Source organism: Trachurus japonicus, chromosome 7 (genome assembly GCF_045865225.1).
Source record: "Trachurus japonicus isolate A0001 chromosome 7, Traja_1.0".
Classification (NCBI taxonomy): Eukaryota; Metazoa; Chordata; class Actinopteri; order Carangiformes; family Carangidae; genus Trachurus; species Trachurus japonicus.
In genome coordinates this window covers 2906970-2913610 of record NC_140913.1, presented here as the reverse complement: position 1 = coordinate 2913610, position 6641 = coordinate 2906970, and positions in this window count along the sequence as shown.

Below are 6641 nucleotides of genomic sequence, written 5' to 3'. Positions count from 1 at the left end.
TGTGTGTGTGTGTGTGTGTGTGTGTGTAAAGCCATCAGCAGTGTTTCACAGTGGGGCTGTATAAACTGATTTTCCACGTCTTTTTCTCTCCAGCTGTCAGATGAACAGCAGCAGGATACAGTCCTGCCGGGACACATTCAAGAAGGCTAACCTTCTAGCGTTATTAGCAGTCACCATAGAAATAAAATTAATAGAAGAGACGCCAAGTGCTGTTCACCACAGTGCTCTATCAGACAAGAGGATAATCACACCATGGAGGAAGTTGTGAGGTGCCAGCTGTATTCTGCAAAAAAAAAGAAAAAAAAAAAGATTAAAATTGCTGTTGGTGTTTGGGCCTGTTATTGGCTGCTGTTGCACTCTGTTATTATTGCAATATTTTGTCTTAATCTCTATCACAAAAGAGATCTTCAAATGGGGTTAGATTTGTTTGGTCCAATCAACGTTGGACGAAACAGGAAGTAAAGTGACAAGGACATCACAAGATGGCATGAAAGGTCTGGACGACACAATAAGCAAAACCTCAAACATCAAATTTAACATGACACTTCACATTATATTAACTAGGCCTATATCACACTATGTTGGGAATTGTCAGCTTTCTTAGACTTACATAAAATATTAAGTGTTACCGTAGCTGGCTGCACTTTTATGATGTTAGCTATAAAAGTGCTAGTTTAGCTCATTTTTACTCAAGCTGTGCACCAAGCTACTTGCCCTAGCATCCTGTCTCTCAAAATGCTGCAGTGCTCTCTTGAGATTTAAGACAGTAGTTGAAAAAAAAGATTTGGATGCCATTTTACTGCTTCCTGTGTAAGCTATAGAGAGAGAGAGAGAAACAGCAGCAGTTGATAAAGTAACCCGCTAACCAGCGTTAATTTATGAGGACTCCTCTGATGTTTAAGCCTTACGGGTTCTACTGCCATTGTTGTTTGTCTGAGCTTTGAGCCTAGAAATGGATTATGTGTGGAGGCCAACTTATCAAGAGGATGCAGTGTAAGGTGTGGCCCTTCATACAGTAGGTCGCAGAAATTTGGATCAGGGTGAGGCAGTTTGGTCTTAAGGGGTTTCCCCTCTCCACCTTTTCTGTGTCACAAACCTCAACTTCTGCTGCCTAGCAACCTTGACAACATTGATGTCTTTTTCACAAGAAAAGGTAACCACTTTGGTTTGCCAGTTGTATCTGATACTTGGGCTATATACAGTACATATAGTCCTTACTGCAGCCGGCCCTGGTTCGAGTCTCCTAGTGGCTCTCTCCTGCGTGTCATTCCCCCTCTCTGTCTCCCCTGACTTTCCTATCAGTTATGAAAGATGAAGAAACATGTCCACTTACTTGAAGTAAACAAACCCCTCGGTGTATGTCTATATCTGACGCTGTCTGGAAAAAAAATTGTGGTTTTGAGGGATCTAAACAGCCTGAACAGGGAAGATCAGTCCGCTCTGATTCATCACTGCCGTGCTGATGCGGGGACAGACAAAACAACTGCAAAACAGGAGCAATTAAAAAGAAAATCTTCAGAATCCTTCTTTTAGACCTAAAATATCAGGAAACTATAGCCCCAGGTTGAATTTCAATTGTCTTTTAACTATGTTAACAGTATTTGTGATGTTGGAGCATCAGCTGTGTTTCTGTCATCACCCACCATCAGCAGAAGTGCCCCACATACTCAAGATCCTTTAGTATACCCGTGTCACCCCAAGACCTCCAGCAAAACCTACCCGATACCACCCCAGAGAACCAAACCCACCCTGCGAGGGCACAAACGACTCAAATGGCTCAGGGTGAGCTTCATCAAAGAATGGAACAAACGGGACCAAGACCTGAATTAAGTGCTATAGGTCCATCCAAGCCAAGCAAAATATTCCAACACTCTCAACGGTAACATAGCCTATAATCTGGGAAGAGGGCGTCTGGAGTCGAGGAAAAGAAGTGCAACACCATAACTCCACACCAGCCATGTAGAGGAGAAATCCATCCCTTGAGGGGAGAAATAAAGAGGCTAAACAAACAGTTCAAAAGAGCCCCTGTAAATGAAGAAGAGTTCAAAAACTGTCGAGCATCTTGAAAGAAAGTCAAAGAGTTGGCCATAAGGCCAGAACAGGATCTTTTCCCCCGGCACCAAGCGGTATACTATAAGGTATGTAAGAAATGCCCTTTGGAGGCTGTGGAACCTGTTCAAGAGGATCTGGAGAAAGGGTGAAGGGCTGTTTTGTGCAAAAAATAAGAAGGTGCTTTGACCATAGACCAATTCTGGACAATATCACCCCTAAGTGTGGTAGATATCATTTCTGTACTGGCTAAAAGGATGACTTCATATATGACAGAGAATGGATATGTGGATACCTCTATCCATAAAGGCTGGATCCCAGGCTTCTATGGATGTCTGGAACACAACAAAGTTCTCTGACAGATGATTCAGGAGGCCAAAACTTGCAGAGGAAACCTGACTGTTGTGCTGAGACTATGTGACTGTTGACCAGTGACGGCTGGTATCAATGGGCTAGTGGGGCTAAGCCCTCCCTGCATTACACAACAAAAGATGAGGAAAAAATATTATATATAGCCTATATTATATTCTCTAAATAACATACAAAAGATTGTTCTAAGTCTTAGTAAAATCGGAACTGGCAACAATATTAAATAGTTTCAAGAAAAACACAGGATATCTCTAAATGGGCTAATTTTAATCAGCCCGGGCTCACCCAGTCTACTCTCATTCATTTTCCGACTGTGGATGATTGACAGGTGCCATGTCCCGCCCTCGCCATTGACCGACTGTTGGGGCTAATTTCATTCAGCCCACAGGCCGAGCGGTTCTGACCAATCAGCAGCGGGCTGACGCTGGGTCAATGATTGATAGGCATCATGACCCGCCCCCTTGGTTAACTTGTCATTGGGGCTAATTTCATTTAGCCCAACACCGCTGTTTTCAGACCAATGACAGGAACAGGAGAAGTTGTGTTGTTGTGGGAGGGAGAAGACAGAAACAGCGGCGCTAGGCGCTAGCATCACAGGTAGCATTAGCATACTTTACTGCGCTAGGCGCTAGCATCACAGGTAGCATTACTTTACTGCTCTAAACTGTCTTTGCTAACATGAACGAAGTGGAGAATCTAGTTTCTAAACTCACCGGGAGCACCAGACTTAAATGACATGGCGATAACAGACCAGAAAGGCCGTTGATATGAGCTGCATATCGTCTTTTTTATTTATTTATTTATTTTTTAATTGAGCAATATCGTCGGGTGTGTGTGTGTGCGTGCGTGCGTGTGTGTGTGTAAGTGTTTGTGTGTGTGTGTGTGTGTGTGTGTGTGTGCGTGTGTGTGTGTGCGTGCGTGCGTGCGTGCGTGCGTCTGTGTGTGTGCGTGCGTGCGTGCGTGCATGAGCGAGGGAGAGAGAGAGAGAGAGAGAGAGAGAGACTGTGTGTGTATGTGTGAGATAACCAGGTGAAGTTTTTTTTTGTTTTGGACTACTAGACCCTTACTTAATGCAGTGTGTAGGCCTAGTTAGTTGCTATACTTTTGTGAGATGGGATAACCCTAACTTTTAGCTGTGTTAACCATTTAATGGGTATAATTTATTTATTAGCCCACTCAACTAATTTGACCACCAGCCGCCACTGCTGTTGACGGTATATGAAGTTCCTTTGACATGTGTAGAAGGAATGGAGAGAAAGATCATTTAGTGCCTCTGTGGTTGGGAAACCTTCCAAGCCTTACTTCAGGAGGTCTCTACATAAGACCAGGACAGTTCCAGGCAAGTCAGACATGCAGACATCACTACAAGATCAGGACAAGAGTGAGCAGCTGTTACATCTGTGGCATGAGCTGAGAACGTGTTGAGATTTCATGACATCGTCAGAACACCATGCACAGGAAGACAGACTCTTGGAACTTCACAGCTCCAACAGTGGGGTAAGGCAACACCCAAAGAAAGAAGAGCCAGGACAGGAGTGGAGTGCAGAACCTGGAGGAGGAAAGATGGAGATCAATTGCAATAGACCTCGCATCCTACAGCAAAGCCTGGACCAAATGGGGCCTCGCCAAGAGAGAGATCCATGGGCAGATCTTTGGAGACTGGATGCTTTGTGGATCTCTCTCCTGACTCCATCAAAAGAGTGTAGAAAGAGAGAGTTGACCCACTGTGCAAGCTTTGTGGGGAAAGGGGCACTATGGTGCTCATCTTGTCAGGGTCTATAACAGAACTCACTCAAGTGAGGTACAGATGGCAGGATGACAAGGTGCCTATGACACTCACCAACACCTTGGAGCAGGAGAGATGCAAGAAACACCAATCACAAGGAAGAAGAAGAACAACAACTGCCCAGTTTGTAAGGGAGGGAGATGAGCACTCAACCACAGCAACAACAAGTCACAGCATAAGGCCTGATCATGGGACATGAAGGTAGACCTGGAAGAGGGCTGCATTTCCCCCAGGTTGTCAAGACAACTTTGAGGAGAATGAAATAGCAGGGCCTTGTGAATTACTGCAGTCAAGGTTGGCTGCAGAGGATTCCCTGTCCAGTCAGTGTGGACACCCACCAGAAGGGTGGTTCAGGGTCGAAACGCCTGAGGGTCAACAGACACTATCTGATTACATCAAATCCCTCTGGTCAAAGCTACGTTCACTGAGTTTGAATGAAGGAGAAGCCTGTATAGTGTTTCCCATACATTCATTTATTCATTCATTTAAATCACGTCCGCCACGAATAGATTTTTCTACTTTCGGCTCGACCAATGCGATATCATTGCTTTGAAGGGACCTTTTTTTGCTGCACATGACAGCATCTATCTTTACATTGTCAACCCATTCATTCACAGGCACTGGAAACATGTTTAGTGTAGTTTCAGGTGAAAGCAGGAACTCATTCATCCTTGCTGCATTTACACATAAAATAATTCAGCCTGTTGTCTTTTGCTCTGAGTGACTTTATTGCTCTGTGCTCCCCGCCTGCTCTTAATCTCCATCATTTACCTTTATGAAACGTATGTTGTGTGATAAGCTGCAGTGTTTTCAGTGTGTGGCTTCAGTCTGAACTCTGTCTGTAAGCCAAATTTCCCCCATGAACAATAAAAGGCAAAATGACTGAATGAATTAGACCACAGAGTCTGAGGCAGCTACAGCAGACTTCAGTGGCCCCCTGTGAGGCTGTTTCATTGTAGTTTCTATGGCAATTCAGCACCAGGATGGAAAACAATTCACCGCAGACTCACTACTGAAATACTTTAATTCTGCTAATGACGGAGGGAGCGTTTATACTGTCAGCTGGGTGATAATGGGACATGGAGGATGGGAGAAAGAAGACACGTGAGAGAAGATGCAAAAAAGAGAAAGAGTGAGGGATGGCTCTGAGCAGACAGGAAGCTGCAGAGGAACGAGATAAAAGAAGGAGAAAAGAAAGGCTAACATAATCTGTTTATAAGATATTAACCAGTTATGTACATTTTTTTGTTTTACAGTAGTAGCTGATAGTTGTTGCAGTCTGTGAGTCACACTGACTGCTCGGGTCATCCTTGAGTCCAGGTGAGGGGTTTTTCTAAATTTAAAGAAATTCCCTCAAGGTGTTACAAAGATATTGTGTCCACAAGAATGAGACCAATGAAAACTACACGGCTCTGGATGTCACTGGTGTGGGGCTGAAAAGAGGACTTAATTTTCAAATTAATTTGACCTTTGTTTTGCAAAAGACCAGTTATGTTGCAGTGCACATTGTTCTTCCTATTTTTGGCCCATGCTAAATCTGAGCATAATTTTTCATTACCTGCATATTTTATAGGTTTTACATTTCTGTGAGGTTTTAATTGAGAACAGCCCTGTACCACACTGACATGATCAACGTGATCACTTGATGAAGAGAGAATTCAGCGAGGAGTGAAGCGGCAGCAGAGGAGAATCAGGCGACTGCTGCTGCCATTTCTAAAAACTGTTTCCTCTCTTGACATTTGCTCCACAACATCATTAACAAACCACAAATTCTGTTGTTTTTGTCTCTTTGTCACTTGTCAGCAGGTGTTATTGATTGTTACTATGGTGATGGTGCACACTGTTTGGTTAAGGGAGGGGTGAGGTTGGTGAACTGTTTCTGGTCCCACATGACATTTTCACAAACAAACATACATGGAAGCAACCAAAATTTCTTTGCACTCCAGCTCCTGCAGCATGATGTGGGCATCTCTTGAGATTTATGTCAGTAGTTAGAAAAAGAGAAGAGAGGCAGAGGAGAAAATGTCAGTTTGTACCCAAGGCAAGTTTTATATTGAATTTTCATGTAGTTCACAGATTTGTCCACTGGGTGTTGCCCTATTCTGTGACAAGTATAAATGAACAAAATTAACTTCCCAAAGTAAAATTTTGTGGAATACATGGGATATGTGAAATGCTAAATTGTAATGCACTGAGTTTATTACTGTTGTGATAGCTTAGTCTTAATTACCAATTTGCCTCATAAAATTGCAACTGAAAAAACTGCAGTGAAGGGCTGATGTAGAAAAAATAATTTCCAATGTTCTGAGGGGGCAGAACCATCTTCATTTGATTAACGTGTAGTGTCAGCAAAGACACTGTTAGTCACAGTGCATTCAGGTGAACAGGTAAAGCACTGATGAAAGGCAGGATATTAGAGTCAATAACTGTCATGGTG